The 14342-nt window shown below is 43.2% G+C and overlaps 1 long non-coding RNA gene across 1 annotated transcript in view; it reads left to right on the forward strand.

The window, feature by feature from the left end:
* The first annotated feature begins 3278 nt into the window (after positions 1 to 3278).
* Positions 3279 to 14342, forward strand: part of LOC125483655 — a 60172-nt gene continuing 49108 nt past the window's right edge. Inside the window, exon 1 of the long non-coding RNA XR_007262599.1 lies at positions 3279 to 3432. This is a non-coding gene — a long non-coding RNA (uncharacterized LOC125483655). The remainder of the gene's footprint in view (positions 3433 to 14342) is intronic.

The following is a 14342-nucleotide window of genomic DNA, read 5'->3' on the forward strand; positions in this document are numbered from 1 at the left end:
CCCTTCATCAGAAAATGATGAAGGGTCTAGGCCCGAAACGTCAGCCTCTCTGCTCCTATGATGCTGCTTGGCCTGCTGTGTTCATCCAGCCCTGCACCTTGTTGTCTCAGTGACGCCCAGTTTGGGTTCCGCCAGGGCCACTCAGCTCCTGACCTCATTACAGCCTTGGTTCAAACATGGACAAAAGAGCTGAATTCCACAGGTGAGGTGAGAGTGATAGCCCTTGATATCAAGGCTGCATTCAACCAAGTGTGGCATCAAGGAGCCCTAGCAAAACTGGAATCACTAGGTATCAGGGGAAAACTCTCCAGTGGTTGGAGTCATACCTGGCACATAGGAAGATGTTTGTGGTTGTTTGGAGGTCAGTCATCTCAGCTCCAGTACATCTCTGCAGGAGTTCCTCAGGGTAGTATCTTTTTATTTGTTTTTTTTTTAATCCATTTGTGGGATGTGGCCATCACTGTCTGGGCCAGCATATATTGTCTGTCCCTCATTGCCCTTGAGAAGTGAGCTGCCTTCTTGAATCTGCTGTCGGTTGACCTTAGGGAGGGAATTCCAGGATTTTGACCCAGTGAAAGTGAAGGGACGGATATATATTTCCAAGTCAGGATGGTGAATGGCTTGGAGAGGAACTCACAGGGGTTCCCATGTATCCGCTGTCCTTGTCCTTCCAGATGGAATTAGTCATGGATTTGGAAGGTGCTGCCTGAGGATCTTTGGAGAGTTTCTGCAGTGCATCTTGTAGATAGTACACATTGCTGCTACTGAACGTCGGTGGTGGAGGAAGTGAGTGTTTGTGGATGTAGTGCCAGTGACGTGGGCTGTTTTGTCCTGGATGGTGTCAAGCTTCTTGAGTGTTGTTGGGGCTGTACTCGTCCAGGCAAGTGGGGAATAGTCCATCACGTTCCTGATTTGTGCCTTGTAGATGGTGGGCAGGCTTTAGGGAGTCAGGAGGTGAGTTACTCACCGCAGTATTCCTAGCCTCTGACCTGCTCTTGTAGCTCTTGTAGGCCCAACCATCTTCAGCTGCTTCATCACAAGGTCAGAAGTGGTAATGTTTACTGTGCAATGTTCAGCTGTCTTCATAATAGTCGTACGAAATAAGAACAGAAGCAGACCATTTGGCCCCTCGAGTCTGCTTCAGCATTGAGTAAGATCATAGCTAATCTGTTTATGTATCGAGTTCCTATCTATCCCAATAATCTTTAATTTCCTTGCCTAACAAGAAACTATCTATCTCTGATCCTGCTTCCATCTTTTAAGATAGAGTTCCAAAGTTGACTAACACTGGGAGGAGATTAAAAAAAAGCTCCTCATCTCTGTCCTAAAAGGGAAACCTGTAATAGTAACATAGTGTCCCCCTAGTTTTGAACTCCCCCACTAGAAGAACATTCTTTCCACATCCACCTTGTTAAGACTGGTCAGGATCTTAAGCTTCAAACAAGTCATCCCCTACTCTAAATTCCTGTGGAAACAAGCCCAGTCTGTCCAAGCTTTCCTCAAGATAACTCACTCAATCCGGGTATCAATCTGGTACACATACTGTAATTCCCCTCCAATACATTTACATCCTTCCTTAAATAAGGAGACCAAAACTGCACACAGCATTCAAGATGTGATCTCACCAATGTCCTGTATAATTGGAGTATAACATCCTCACTTTTATATTCGATTCCTCTCATCATAACCCAAACTCTATCTCATTAGCCATCTTGATTACAAGCTATTCCCCCACACTCACTTGTTTTGACTCATGCACTGGGACATCTAAAGCCTTTGGGATAAAGCTGGGGGCTGGAGGAACAACCTGATATTTTGCCTTGGAAGCTTACAGCTCAATGGCCTTAACGTTCACTTCAAAATCCCTCCACTCCCAGCCTTATCCCATGTCCAGCCCTCCCCCTTCTGACCTGACCTAACAGGTCCATCTTCCCGCTCCACCCTTCCCATGGACCAATCACAATAACCCCCTACCTGCATCCACTATTACCATCTCTCTTACCCTTGCCCCAGCCCTACCCCTCCATTTATTTCTGGGCACCCCTCCTCTTCCCCAGTCCTGACAAAGGGTTTTGGCCGGAAACGTTGACTTCCTCTTCCCCAGTCCTGACAAAGGGTTTTGGCCCAAAATGTTGACTTATCAGCCTCTCGGATGCTGTCTGACCTGCTGTGCTCTTCCAGCCTCTCACCTATAGACTCTGGCTTGCAGCATCTGCGATCCTTACTGTCTCCAATTGAATCTAGCAGTTATGAGGAATTTGAACAGAGTATCTGACAACCCTCTTTCGCATATGCAGCGACAGACAGTGACTAATAAGAATTCAAAAGTGGAAAGCACAACATCATAACTGTTAGCAAGCCTCTGGTGGAACTGAAGTCGTATCCTTAATTTCCAAATGTTCCCTGGTGTACATTCTTGGTCTGGTCGAGGTCTTGTGCAAACTTAAGGGTTGGAGTCCAGAACCAATTTTGTTAAAGGCTGCAATCACTAACACAGCTATATTGACCTCTATGAGAACCAGGTAACCATTTTAACCCGACATTTTGACTGGTTCTGAACTGGATGTTGCTAAGCAATTTAACTGTTCCAACCCACGGGGTGTGCACTCTCCTGGGTACTGGCCTATGTGTTCCCTTACACATGTCAGGTCTCGTAGGACTCTTTTGCTGTCTTGAGCCTGCATACGGCAGCAACTACAATGACTTGCCAGCTTGGATCCTGAACAGCATTTTAGCTGTTTGGCCGAGGCTTGGCCTTGTTTTGGGTTTTTCCTATGAGCTGACCTAGGGTCCCTCTGCTCAGACTATGCCCTGCATGAGGCTCTGCAATTGCTTACACTCAAGTCGTGTTCCCAAAGCTCAGTTGGATAGGTGAGGGTGTCCATGTGCATTGGGATGCCCTGTAGCTCACATGCTCCACTTACCTCATTTTCTAACTACAAAGCCAGTTGTAGTGCCTGTTTGAAGTCCAATTGGACTTCAGCTGGTAGGAGCTTTTGCAGGGTTACGTCATTAATCCCACATACCAAATGGTGTCTCAGCATCTCATTCAGAGTTAACCCAAAATCACATGCATTGGCCAGTCGTCTTAACCACGTCCCCAGCACTCAAACTGCCAAATAAAACCGATAGCATCTCAGAATTAGAAAAGGCTTGGGATCGTAATATTCCTTAAATAAATCCATCAACTCTTGAAAGGTTTCAGTATCTGGTGCTTCAGGGAAAGTTTAGGCTCCTAATAACTGAAAATGTTGTGGTTCCACAAACAGTCAAAAGGATTACTTGTTGCTTTTCATCTGCCCCAAAGTCATGTACCAGAAAAAATAACACATTCTTTCCATATACTAGGCCCAGTCTTTGACCGCATGATTGAACGAGTCAAGCTTCCCAAATAAAGGCATGATGCTGGAAGTGCTTAACCCCAACTCAAAGGTAATTGTTGTGCGTGTACTTTCTTCAGGCATGTACTGTTTTCTCTCGTCGCCACTGAAATAACTGCACAGAGGCTGGTATCCCATCACCAAATCACCCTTTCTTTACATGTGCACAGTCCTTGGGCTCTGACTAGCCAGCTCAGAGCCAGTCCCTAGGATAAAGAGACTCTCTGAGCGTCCTGTTTGTATCTGTCAGTCAGGGCTCCCAGATTGGCCCAGGTTAAGAACCCCAATCAAGGATCTCATAGGCAATGAGATCCACCTGGCCTGTGTTCTAGTCACTACAGTTGGCAAATGTAATTGCTGGCCCGGGTTCCTTCTCCACTGACACTGCTGTACGTGCTGAGTGTTTGCAGAGTTTTCAGTTCTTATTCCAGAAAGTTTTTCAAGTTATTATTGCATTGCTGTTTGTGGGATCTTGCTGTGCACACATTTCTTAAAACTGATTATTTTTAAATGCTCCTAATTGGCTGCGAAGTGGTTTGAAGCATCTGAGGTTATAAAAGACTCTAAATGTCATTTTTCTTGCTTTCATAGAGGGCTTTTCTTTAAAATTCATTCAGGAGACAGGAGCTTCGCTAACTGGGCCAGCACTTATTGCCTATTTCTAGTTGTCCTTGAGAAGGTGGTGGTGAACTGACTTCTTGAATAGCCACAATCCATGTTTTGTAGATAGACCCACTAATTAATGAGTAATGTAATAAATAAAAAGGCACCAAAATATTGCAGAGGCTGGAAACTGGAAAGGAAAACATTAGAAGCATACAGCGGAGAAGCAACAGATAAGGCAAACATGTTAACATTTCTGCTGTAATCTTTCATTTTTGTATAACCCTTCATCCCACATAATGTCAAGTGGTTACACCTAAGTTGTTAACTCTCCTTGCACTGATCTGCCAATTGTTTCCAGCGTTTTTGATTCATTTAAGTGTCATAGAAAATAGGCCATTTGGCCCTTCAAGCCTGCTCCACTCTCCCAGCACAGAACCTGACCCAAACCTGAATTCAGACCAAGCTGTCCAATCCACAGGTCGACTTTAAGACTCTGAGGCAAATGTTTCTTAGCAACATATTTGGCAACTTCTCTCTGGGGTGTGCTGCTGTCTGAAATTTCAATGTTCTAAACCTGAAACTGAAACAACCCTGATTTTCTTCACCCTGATGTTTGTTCCCATGTGTCCAACTGCCTGAAATTCCTTTCCTAAATATCTCTGCTTCTCTCTCCTTTCCACTTTTGTTAAAACAAGGTGTGGAGGTGCCAGTGTTGGACTGGGGTGGATGAAGTCATAAGTCACACGAGACCAGGTTGTAGTCCAACCGAGATGGTAGGAACTGCCGATGCTGGAGTCTGAGATAACAAGGTGTGGAGTTGGATGAACACAGCAGGCCAGGCAGCATCAGAGGAGCAGGAAAGCTGACGTTTTGGGTCTGGACCCTTCTTCAGAAATCAGTAGTCCAACAGGTTTGAAGTGGAGGGATGTGCACAGAAACAGAATTTATATGCAGAGAGATAATGGCAACATAATTCCAGGTAATTAAGAATGTCAAAAGATAAATACATATAGTGTGATTGAAGTGTCGGCAGGCTGAATATCAATTCTTTGCAGGTGATCAAAAGTGTCAAACAGCTGAATGGCAAGTGAAGGGATGACCCATTATCTGATTAATTAAGGCAGATTATGTAAATTCTGTGCCTGTGCACTTCCCTCCACTTCACCTGACGAAGGAGCAGCGCTTTGAAAGCTTATGATTTCAAATAAACCTGTTGGACTATAACTTGGTGTCGTGTGACTTCTGACTTCAAAAACAAAACTCTAATCAGGTTAAACAGTATCTGTTTAACACATACTAAGGGTTAACAGAAACTCACTAAATCAAAATGACACTTCCAGGCTGATTGGCTTTAAAGCCAATCTTTTTGTGCAAGCCTGTTCTTGCCTGTTGTAATATCTCCTGCTGTGTATTTGGGTCCAGTGTTATCAGAGAACATGTCTTTGACATGATTAGTGTGATTCACCATATTGAAGATGTTATAGTCGTGCATGTTACTGTGGGATATGTCTCCAAGTCCGTTGTGCGGGAGTCAGCCACACTTGATAGGAAAGATATGAAAGAATTCAGAAAAAATTTACATGGAAGTTGCCGGTATTGGAGGATTTGAGCTATAAGGAGAGGCTGAATAGGCTGGGGCTGTTTTCCCTGGAGCGTCGGAGCCTGAGGGGCGACCTTGTAAAATCATGCTCACCCTGAAGAAGTTTTGCTCTTCCCTCCAACAGGATTCTAGTTGTCTCTTTCTCTTAGCTTTACTTGTTGCATTCTCTATCATCATGGCCTACACACAGACACACGTCCAGTGGAACCATCCATCCCTTCACATCTGGCAGGTAGACACACCAATGTTCTGCCATCCTCACATTCCAATCATTTAACCTGCACTATCAGCACCCTTCCTCCCCCAGCACTCCACCCCCACGCTATTGCATAAATACTGCCCCCTCCACACTTCACATCAGCTCTGATGAAGAATCATCGAGACTCGAAATGTTAGCTTGCTCTCTCTGCACAGACGCTGCCTGACTCACTGTGATCTCCAACTTTTTTTTATTTTCAGCACAGATTCCAGCATCTGCAGTAATTTGCTGATGAATAACTAAGGTCTTTTCTCCAGGGTAAGGGAGTCCAAAACTAGGGGGTGTAGGTTTAAGGTAAGAGGGGAAAGATTTAAAAGGGACCTGAAAAAGGGGCAACTTTTTCACACAGAGGGTGGTGTGTGTATGGAAATGAACCGCCACAGGAAGAGGTGCTGGCTGGTACAATTACAACATTTTAAAGGACATCTGGATGTTATATTAAGAGGAAGGGTTTAGAGGGATGTGGACAAAATGCTGGCAAATGGACTAGATCAGTTTAGAATATCTGGTCAGCATGGATGAGTTGAGTTGAGTTTCCATGCTGTACATGTCCATGACTCTATGACTTCACAGCTGGCCCTTGACACTTGCCCAGCTCTCACCTGTGACTCCTTGTTTTGCAGGGCAGTTGGCCTACCCTGTTAGCTGTGTTGGTTCACAGGCCAAGTGAAGTAGAAGTTCCCTTACTGGTACCAGAATCAAGGTTATGTGATCAGCTGGAGTATTCATGCAACAGGAGCTATTCTCCACATTGAAATCTCTCTAGAAGGAACACTAGTCCGCACTCCACCCCACCCCAGGAAAGTTGAGTATGCAAAGACTGGCATCCACAGAAAGCTCCTAGTCTAATGATATTCCCACTCAGCCACTGCGCCCCCAAAGAATGACATAGTTATAGACCATACAGCATGGAAACAAATCCTTCTGTCCAGCTAGTCCATGCCGACCATGTTCCCAAACTAAAGTCGCATCCACCTGCGTTTGGCCCCAATCCCATCAAACCCTTCCAATTTGTGTACTTATCCAAATGTCTTTTAAATGTTGTAACTATACCTGCATCCGCCACTTTCTCTGGCAGTTCATTCCACACATGAACTATGCAGTATGAATAAAAAAGTTGCTCCTCATGTCCTTTTTAAAATCTTTCACCTCTCACCTTAAAAGTACGCTCCCTAGTTTTGAGCTCCCTCACCTGAGGGAAAAGACCTTTGCTATTCACCTCATGTATGTCCCTCATGATTTTATGAACAGCGTTTAAGGTCATCCCTCAACCTCTTATACTTTCCAGCGAATGGAGAGTTTGAGTTTTAAGGGGAGGCTGGATAGCCTGGGACTTTTTTCACCAGAGCAATGAGAAGAGGAGCAAACAGGCTGGATGTGTAAATACACAAACCACTGGATGTGGTGGCATATGTGATATTGTCACTGGACTAGAAATCCAGGAACACAGGCTAATGCTCCTTGACATGACTTCAAATCCCACTATGGCAGATGGTGAAATTTGAATTCTGAACTGAAATTCAATAAAAATCTGGAATTAAAAGCTAGCGTAATGGTGACCATGTACACCTTGCCAGTTATTGTACAAACTGGTTCGCCTAATGTCCTGTAAAGAAGAAAATCTGCTGTCCTTGTCAGGTCTGGCTTAAACATAACTCCAGACCCATTGCAATGTGGTTGACTTTCAGTTGCCTTCTGAAATTGTTCAGCAAGCCCCTCAATTCAAGTGGCAGTTAGGAATGGCCAATTAATGATGATCCAGACAGAAATCCCAACGTCCCATGAATGAACCAAATAAAAACTAAAAGTATGAATATAAATTAGTATGACCAATGGGCGGTACAGGCTCAGGTGATTGTGTGGAGTTTGCACATCTTCCCCATGTCTGCATGAGTTCAAAGATGTGCAGGTTAAGTAGATTGGCTGTGGGGAAATTGCCGTAAAGTGTCCAGGGGTCTGTAGGCTAGGTGGGTTAGCCATGGTAAAAACTGAAGGGTTATGGGTATAGGATGGGATTCTGTGTCTGGGTTGGATGCTCTTTGGAAGGTTGGATGCTGACATGGCAGGCCAAATGGCTTCTTTCTGCACTAAAGGGATTCTATGATTCCTTAGTTCTAAGAAAAGGGAAAAGCGTTATTCTAGAGGTGTAGAATTGAAAATCGAGGGGTCACGTTAAGATTGTATCAATACTATAGAATACTATGTATCTATAGTCAGCAATGAGGTTATCCCTAACTGGAAAGGTTGGGTGGTTTTTGTTTAAAAGGGGAGATTGGGAGATAACCTACAAGTACGAAAATGTTTGGCAAGAGTTGATGGAGAGTTTTCAGTGGTGGAAAAGAGCATATTTTGAGAATATAATTGTAACTGCTCACTAATAAATCTAATGAAGAATTCAGGAGAAATTCTTCAATGAGTATGCAGAGAACCTGGAACTTGCAACTCCAGAGATTAGTTGAGAACAGTGTCAGTGGATTTCAGGGGAAACTATGTTAACTCAGTGTGGAGGAGAGTGGAATTGATGCCCCCTTCTGACGTATTTGCAAGCAGGGACCAGGTAGAATAAAACAGATGGCTAACCTACCTGCTCTTGGGTACATTGAGAACCTTAACTAAATGGTCAGTGGCACATTAAGGGCTTCATTTCGCCGCAATTTCAATAAGATTCTGTTGTTCCGGCCTGCTGTCTCACATGCTGCCGGACCTGTTAAGTATTTCCAGCATTTGCCATCTCTATTTCGGATTTCATTCATCCGCAGTATTTAGCTTTCCTCTACCCGATTTGGTATTGGCACCCCACCTCTTTTTCCTTTGTATCATTTATTGCGTCTGTGTGGACATTAAGCCACCAGCCGGTCACCGTTTCTGAGTCGCCTTTCTGTTATTTCCACAACATTATATTCCCACGTGGCAACTTCTGCTTGCACATTCCTCCGGATCCCCTCCCCAGTGATAACCGATTGCTGCACGCTGCTCTCAGTGTCAGTTACTGGTACAGAGGGAGGAAGGAGCAGTGTTTTTAAGATGTACGAAGACTATTTTAAGTGAATGAACCAAAGAATCCAATCAATCACGTTCTACATTAACCATCTTTTGATTTCATCGATGATTTGGTTGATTTGAGTTGCCCTGTGAGAGTAGTTTCTCATCATGGCTATTATATGAGCTTCCACTGGGTGACGCACTCACCCAGCAGGCTAGTGCTATTCGACACATCCCATTTGGACAACAGGTTTGCCCTGATTTTCAGGCTCTTGACCAGCCACCTCCTACGTTACATCCTGTAGCTTCACCTCCAAGTGCTTTGGTATTATTTGCCACAACCTGTCCAGCATTCCTGGTTTCAAATGATATATGCCTGTTTCTGTTTAAACATTTTACGGTTTATCTGCTCTGTTGTCCCTTCTAGACGAGAAATATTAAGGATCCTGTTCCAAGTTCTATTAGCTAATTGATATGGGTCCGTTCTGTACAGCGCAAATTCCAGACAGCGCTGCATACTACTTAAAGATAAATAAATATAAACTCTCCCTAACTGTGGTCCAGAGATAAAGCAGAGCTGTTTTGCAGGCCAACACTGGCGAAAGGCCAGTTTGTGCTTTGCAATGCCTTTGAAAGCCCGGCTTTGCGTTCGATGTATACCGTCTGCATGTTCCAATACCCGACCTATGGAGATGGAGCCGTGACAAATTTGTACACAGGAGCCTGACAACCAATCCACTTGACAATCAACCAGCACCTCTTCTCATACAGAATATTTAGGTGCTTGTTGGTCGACAACAGTGATTGTGCATTTATATTGCACCTTTTTTAATGTGAAAAAATATCCCAAAATTTTCCAGGAACATAGTCAGAATTTGATACGTAATGAGATATAGGGATGGGGAAAAAAACGATAGATTTAAAAGAGTATCTCAAAAGAAGGGAGGGAGTGGTCTGATGTCTAAGGACAAAATTCCAAACTGTAGGATCTAGACTAATGTTTCTGAAAATTCCTCAGTTTGAGAGCCCTTTCTCAAATGTATTATTAATCACAAGTTCCCAACCTAAATTATAATCAAACAGCATATCCTTTCAACTGTTCATAACAGGCAAGGTGATGAGGATCAATGAAGCATTATTATTTGCAAACTTAGTATCTAAATTGGAAGAACCATATGTAGCTTTAAGTTTGATTTGTATTTCTACTTCGTGTGTGTTAAGAAGAGAGACATGATTTTAGATTTGTTCCATGTGTTGTGCCAAGGTATCTGAAGTTTTTTGATATGCTCATTTTTAATGAGTGTTCACAGCTTTGGAGTGGAACCTGAGGTGAACAGTTTAATGCATTAGGAATGAAGGGTAGAAGGTAAAAGAAAACTCATTGCCTATCGACTTGAAATCAGTATCACAGAAATACAGAACCATCCAGAAGTTCATAGAGCATATGCAGATTTAATTATTCAGTTAGGGTGAAACATTGCTATTAATTTGGCAGTTTCCAATACAGTCAAGGCAAGGGCAAAAGTTCTGAGTGACTTCAGAGAAGACTTCAGAAAATTGCTGGAAACTGAGTGTAAAGAAAACCCATGTGTTTGCTCTGAAAGTATTTAGAAGTCAGGAGAAAGAAAGTCCAAGGGACCAATTATAGCTGTGTTACTGAACAAAGAGCTTCAAAGTGAAGGTAGGGTGACTCTTTACGATGATTAGAATATCTAAAAGGTGAGGGTAAAAGTTTTGAATCTTCATTTCTGATAAGACTATTTCAAATGGTTATTATATAGAGTAAAATGTTAGCGTTTTTGTCTTTTCCTGCTTCATGGAATCCCTATGCAGAAGGAGGCCATTCAGTAAGTCAAGTCTGCACCACCCCTGTGAAGAGCATCCCACCCAGACGCATCCCCTCACGACCCCCTCATATGGGATTTTTATCATGGCTAATCCAGCTAAACTGTAAATCCCTGAACGCTACAGGGCAATAGCACAACCAATCCACCTAACTTACACATCTTTGGACTGTGGGATGAATCCTGAGCACCCAGAGGAAATCCATAGGGAAAACATGCAAACTCAACACAAACAGTCACCCAAAGCTGGAGTTGAAGCAGAGTACCTGTGAGGCAGCAGTGCTAACTACTTGCTCCACTGTGACTCCCAAAGTGCAATTGAGCCAGGTATGTAGGTATAATGAAGTTTTCCATTATTTTGTTAAAAAATATATTAGCAGTGTCTTGTGAATATATTCACTGACCACCAGAGTTAACAAATACAAAAAAATGTATGCATTTAACCAGGTTAAAATTTGGTTATCAAACCAGGCCTGTCTTTGGGATCTGACTTGTCTATTATTACCATTAGCTGGGATCATAATACTCCTGACCATACTCAACCAGCCTGTGCTTAGAAAACTCAAAATAATTTCTAACATTAGATATGATTCGGTCTTTGGATGACATTTGCTAAATAATTCCCAGTGTGTGAATTAATTTAGGATTGTCAGTCTGGCTCAAGTTTTGGCACACTTGCAAGTACCAGAAGCAACATAAATGAATACAGGGATCTATTTTTTTTCAGATAGAAAGATTATGTACACACACACTGTCTGTTTTAACTCAACAAAATAGGTGACAGCCATTTTCTTGTTCATCCCTCAGCGCAATTCCTGACCAATCAGAGTCAACCTGCCTGACTTAAATTTAAACAAAGCCTGAACTGTTAACTCTCAATCATCATCTAACTGGTGCATTCTCCATGCCATCACCCCTACCAATCAGAGACCACTTGACAACCAATTGTATGAGAAGAGGTGACAATGTAAATGTTGTTTTCCCCTTGAATTGGCAATTCTGAATACATGATTGCAAAACAAAAATCTTTGACAAAATGTGACTGTAAAAGTGTTTAATAACTTGTTTTCTTTAAACAGGTATTTACTTGGCTATGAGAGATGGTATGCCTATATGAAGAGTCTAACTATTATTCCCTCTTCTCCTATTTGAATCAATGGGTCAAATCTATGCTGCACATAATCCGAACTTACAGCTTGCAGGTTCTCTATCTTCAGTGACACATTGAGTTTCCAGTATGGAATAAACTGCCATTGGAAGTGATGGAAGCTGGTACAATTACAGCATTTAAAAGGCACCTGGAATGGGGTTGTAGACTTGCTGGCTGAGCCAGTCTGTTTGGTTGCAGACATTTCGTCACCCTGCTAGGTAACATCATCAGTGTACCACCGGTGATGCGTTAGTGTTCTGTCCCGCTTGTTATTTATATGCTTCAGTTTGCTGGGTATATAAACAACAAGCAGGACAGAACACCAGTGCTTTACCAGAGGCGCACTGACAATGTTACCTAGCAGGCTGACGAAACGTCTGAAATCAAACACAGCAGCTCTACAACCTCGTCTACAACCTTGGCTAGAAATCTTCTCAAAAACTTTAAAGCACCTGGAATGGGTATATGAATAGGAAGGGTTTAGAGGGATATGGGCCAAATGCTGGCAAATGGGGGTAGATTAATTTAGGATATCTGGTTAGCATGGACGAGTTGGACCAAAGGATCTGTTTCTGTGCTGTACATCTCAAGAGCTGTTCAGCTAAACATGCACATACCATTAAACTAGCCTCTCATGAAACAATGCTTTACAAGGGGGTTTCAGTTTTCCATGAACGCAGATGTTGTGTGCACACCCTAGTGACTGTGTTTCTGTTTTAACCCATTCTCGAATGAATCAGGACTGTCTGTGCAGTTCTGTTGAATTTAGTAACCCAAGCCTTTTGACAACTCCAGACTGCAGTGCTGACCCCTGACCTGCCCTCTCTTCTAATTGAGGCCATGCTTGTGCTTTCACGTGCTCTTCACTGGGTCCTGTAGCTGCTGTCAATTCACGTTTCTGTTTGCTTTCCAGATTTGCAGCAGTATGGGTTCCGTGTTTTATGTTTTCACATTTGTTCGCTACTGCCCTCCATAATAAGCCATTTCCTGTGTAATTAAAACTGAATACAGCATTTGAAAATCTGAGAGAGAAAGACAGCAAGCCCAGCTTCAAGTGCCTTCATTGGGACGACATCCTGTTGTGTGGACTTCATTACATAAGTTTGACATAGAAACAGACTGTAGCCTTGCCCTTTCCATACTTCTGGATGGGATTCGTAGAATCATACAGCATGAAAGTAAACCCTTTGGTCCAACTCGTTGGCACTGACCAGATACCCCAATCTGCCTAGTCCCATTTGCCAGCCTTGCCCGTATCCCTCTAAACCCTTCCTATTCATATACCCATCCAAATGCCTTTTTAAATATTGTAATTGTACCCAGCTCCACCACTTCCTCTGGCAGCTTACGTCATACACACCTCACCCTCTGTGTGAAAAAGTTACCCCTTAGGTCCTTTATAATTTTTTTCCCTTTCACTTTAAACCTATGCTGTCTAGTTTTGGACTCTTCCCACTCCAGAAAAAAGACCTTGGCTATTCACCCTGTCCATGCCACTTATAAACTTCTATAAGGTCACCTCTCAGCCTCCAATGCCCTATGGAATAATGCCCCAGTCTATTCGGCCTCTCCCTTTAACTCCAATCCTGTCAACATCCTTATAAATCTTTTCTGCACCCTATCCAGATTAACAACGTCTTCACTACAGAAGGGTGACAACAATTGAATGCAGTAATCTGAAAGTGGCCTCACCAATGTCCTATACAGCCACAACGTGACATCCCAACTCCTATGCTCAATGTTCTGACCAATTAATGCAAGCATGCCAAATCTCTTCTTCTCCACCCTATCTACCTGTGACTCCACTTTCAAGGAACTATGCACCCAGGGCTCCAAGATTAACTATATAAGTCCCACCCTGGTTTGCCTTACCAGAATGCAACACCTCACGTGTATCTAAATTAAACTCTGCCTGCCATTCCTTGGCCCATCTGATCAAAGTCCCATTGTACCCTGAGATAATTTTCTTCACTGTCCACTACACCACCTATTTCGGTGTCATCTGCAAATTTACTAACCATATATTCGCATCCAAATCACTTATATAAATGATAAAAAGCAGTGGACCCAGCACTGATCCTTGCAGCACACTGCTGGTCACAGGCCTCCAGTTCGAAAAGAACCCCCTACCACCTCCTTCCATCTCCTACCTTCAAGCCAATTTTGTATCCAAATGGCTAGGTCTCCCTGATTCCATGTAATCTAATCTTACTAACCAGTCTACTGAGCGGAACTTTGCAAAACACTTTGCTGAAGGCCATATAGGCAACGTCTACCTCTCTGCCTTCATCAATCTTCTTTGTCACATCTTCAAAAAACTCAATCAAGTTAGTGAGACACGATTTCCCAAGCAACCCCTAATCAGTCGGTTAGCTCAGTTGGCTGGATGGCTGATTTGCAATGCAGAGTTATACCAACAGGATGGGTTCAATATCCACATCGACTGAGGTTGTCATGAAGGTACCGCCTTTCAGTCTCAGGTTGGTGGTGACCCTCTGGTTAAGCTCATCACCAGTCACTT

The sequence above is a fragment of the Rhincodon typus genome, chromosome 8 (genome assembly GCF_021869965.1).
Source record: "Rhincodon typus isolate 14 chromosome 8, sRhiTyp1.1, whole genome shotgun sequence".
Lineage (NCBI taxonomy): Eukaryota > Metazoa > Chordata > Chondrichthyes > Orectolobiformes > Rhincodontidae > Rhincodon > Rhincodon typus.